The sequence below is a fragment of the Falco biarmicus genome, chromosome 5 (assembly GCF_023638135.1).
Source record: "Falco biarmicus isolate bFalBia1 chromosome 5, bFalBia1.pri, whole genome shotgun sequence".
In the NCBI taxonomy this organism is placed as follows: domain Eukaryota; kingdom Metazoa; phylum Chordata; class Aves; order Falconiformes; family Falconidae; genus Falco; species Falco biarmicus.
Window position 1 is genome coordinate 38055894 of NC_079292.1, and position 3155 is coordinate 38059048.

Consider the following 3155-nt stretch of genomic DNA (forward strand, 5'->3'; position numbering starts at 1 on the left):
GCGATGGGGACCGTGAGCCAAGCTGGCAGTGGGACCCCTCTGTGGGCTGGTCTGTGCTGAAAGTGTCTGGCTGCATTGAGGCAGCGGTGGGTGCTTTGTTTTGGTAAGCGACGTGGCTCTGTGAATGCAGATGTGTGCTGCTGCCTTCTGGGGTGGCAAGAGAAACTCCAGCTGGAGCAATGGCCCCCTTGGAGCTACTGCACTCCTCTCCACAGCCATGAGGGCGTTATTACATGCTGCTGAGGGTACATCTGATGTGGCCTGGGTTAGGGTGGTAGCTGGGGTTTTATGCTCCAAAGCATAGCCTGTTGCTGTTTTAGTCAGCAGTGTGGAAGTGTTCATGCACGCACCACATAAATTTAGAGGAAATGTCCATACAAGAAATAGCTGGTTGTTTAGAGGTGGTAGAGGTGCTCAGTGCTTGTCCTGTGGGAAGTCAAAGATGCTCTGGTTGGCTTCCAGACATTGATTTGGGTATTACTCACCTCCCAGAAAGTGCTTTTGTAGTATAAACTGTGCAAAGTTCTCGTCTGAGACCGCTAGATTATGAGGAAATGGATAAAGCACTCTTAGCTACCAGTAGATGACGAGCATGGGATGGGATGAGAGGCCAGCAGCCTGACTGGCATGGGGCAGCTGGGGACCTCCCAGAACCCTGCTCCTTAGGGGAGTGAGCATGCCAAGTATTTCACTTCACTTCTGCAGAGAGCGGGCTGCAGCCCTAGACTCCTTAGAAAGGTCTGTTGTCTGCTTTTAGATGGTATTCCTTGAGGAGTCATCTTCCCAAGTTGAAGAGTGTAGAGCTGGCAAATCAAGGAGAGAGGTTGAGGCAGGCTTTCCAGGGACCTGTCCTGCTCTTTCCTAAACACGTTGCTGGGGCAAATGCTGCTGATTGTCTCAGAGCCATGCAGGGCAACTGTTCCTACTTCAAAATAGATTCTTACACTTTGATGGTGCCCCATTAAGCAATATGGGAGACCAGGGAATAAAACCATCATGGTTATGTTTTCATTTTTTGGACCAGCTAATGAATAATGCCATTACTGTTCCTGTGCTGCTACTATTTCTCCTAAAGGTATACTGATTTAATAATTTTAATGGCCTTCTACCTAAAATAGATTACTGGGATTAAAGTCAGTTTCTGCTCAGGATATATAGGCTATGTTTTGGCCACCATGCAGGAATATATTGTGGTTGCCCTCCGTTATGTTTCTTAAGGAGGTGTTCAAACTTTGCCTCTACAGATAAATTGTATATCCGCTCAGAATAATATAGAAAATTGTACAGCTACAGGAACATGTTCAAAAGTTAATGGCTTAAAAATGGAAGATCACAGTTCCTTCAAACAATTTTACAGTTTTTGCTGTAATTGTGAAACTTCCATGCAGTGTAAAAGGAGCAAAAGATATTTCTATGCCTTGATCATATGCCAAGGAGACACCAACATATTTCCCTACTTTGCTAACATTTTGCTTGCAACAATTAGTCTGTTAATAGAACATTTTCCCATCAACTTGCAGAGCACATTAATAATGTATTTCCATCAAAAGATATGCACTCAAAATGTGTTTATAAATTAGTTTCACATCAAAGTGTCAGACTTCCTGCAATTATATACAGAAAGCTACTAAATCCAAAATCCCAGTAATGCTGGGATTCTTCTCAGTAGAAATCACTTTGCTGGAGGATTCTACAGAGGCACAGCATAAAATTCAATACAGAAAGTTCAAAACAATTTAAAATTCAATTGTGTGTGAACTGAAACACAATGTGTTAAATTATTCCTTTTCCCTCGATATGTATGTTTAGTACCTTCACAATTTTATGCTGGATGAATTGATGTTCACTGATGGAAAAAATCTCATTTGTTCAACTACACTCTGGTTTTTGGAGTAAGGCAAATGGTTCAACATGAGGTATTTAAAAGACCTGTAGATGTGGCACTTAGGGATGTGGTTTAGTGGTGGACTTGGCAGTGTTAAGTTTATTGTTGGACTCAATGATCTTACAGGTCTTTTCCAACCTGTTTCATGATTCTATGACCCTTTTTGCTGTTTGCTTTCTGTTTTTCCCTAGAGCCTTCACTTTACACTGCTGCACAGGGGATATCTACCAGCATTTTGGTTGTCAGTGTCAGCTGGCAGGCTCCTACTCCTTTCCCTTTGCAAAGCTACAGCCAGCTATAGACTCTATTTGCGGACAATGAGATGTGATGCAGTTCATTTTGATGTACTAGTCTGTCTGTCCTGCAGGCCTGCCTTGCAGAAGGTCTCTGTAGGAGGGTCTAGCCAAGTCTCCAAAACAAATACCCTCTACCAGGGCTGGGACACTCAGGTGCTGGAGATCTGAGGGCCAAGGGGCTCTTTGGGGTGATGTGATCAGTGGGTGAGGTGAATACTGGTTGGCTCAAGGACTTTGTGTTGGTCACTATTCTTACAGGTCCCTTCATGGGGAAGTTTTGGATGTGGACAGGAGAACTGATGCCATCATATGTACCAGGGATAACTCACAGTGGGTCCAAACCTTCCACATGGAGAAGTGCATTGTAGGAACTTTTGTGAAGCTACTGTAGTGAAGAAGAACATTCCTGTTACCAAAAGAATAGCCACTGTTTTTTGGAAACTTGCAAACTAAAGCTGCTACAACTATAGCAACAAATTAATCTGAGCTAGAGAAAGCTGCAATGTCTGTAAATGTAGGATAAGAACGGTAGAGAAATATTTTATGTTGGCTCTGCTGGCAATTAATTAGTTGCTATAATTTAGCATACTATAAAGGCAAGTAGTAAACAATGTAAAGAATCCTTATTCTTACAAATATGAGTTTTCAGTTTAACTGTAATTTGCTATGTAATTTTTTCAACAACAATGATTAGGTGGATCATTGGTTATTGCAAAGGAATGAAAAAAACCTCAGCCATGTCGTGCATGGACCTTCACATAGCTATGAACCATTAAATTATACAGACAAGACCGCTTAGTATAACCCTCACAATGTAGAAATCTTCTGCAGACAGCATGTCTATATTAAAAGTTATGATTCTAGCTGCTTTAGTTGAAAACCCTGGAAATACTGAACCAGATTATATAAATTTTACTTAAGAAATGTAGCCATTGACTGTAGGAATGTGTAGGTATCGGGAAGAGTAGAATTTT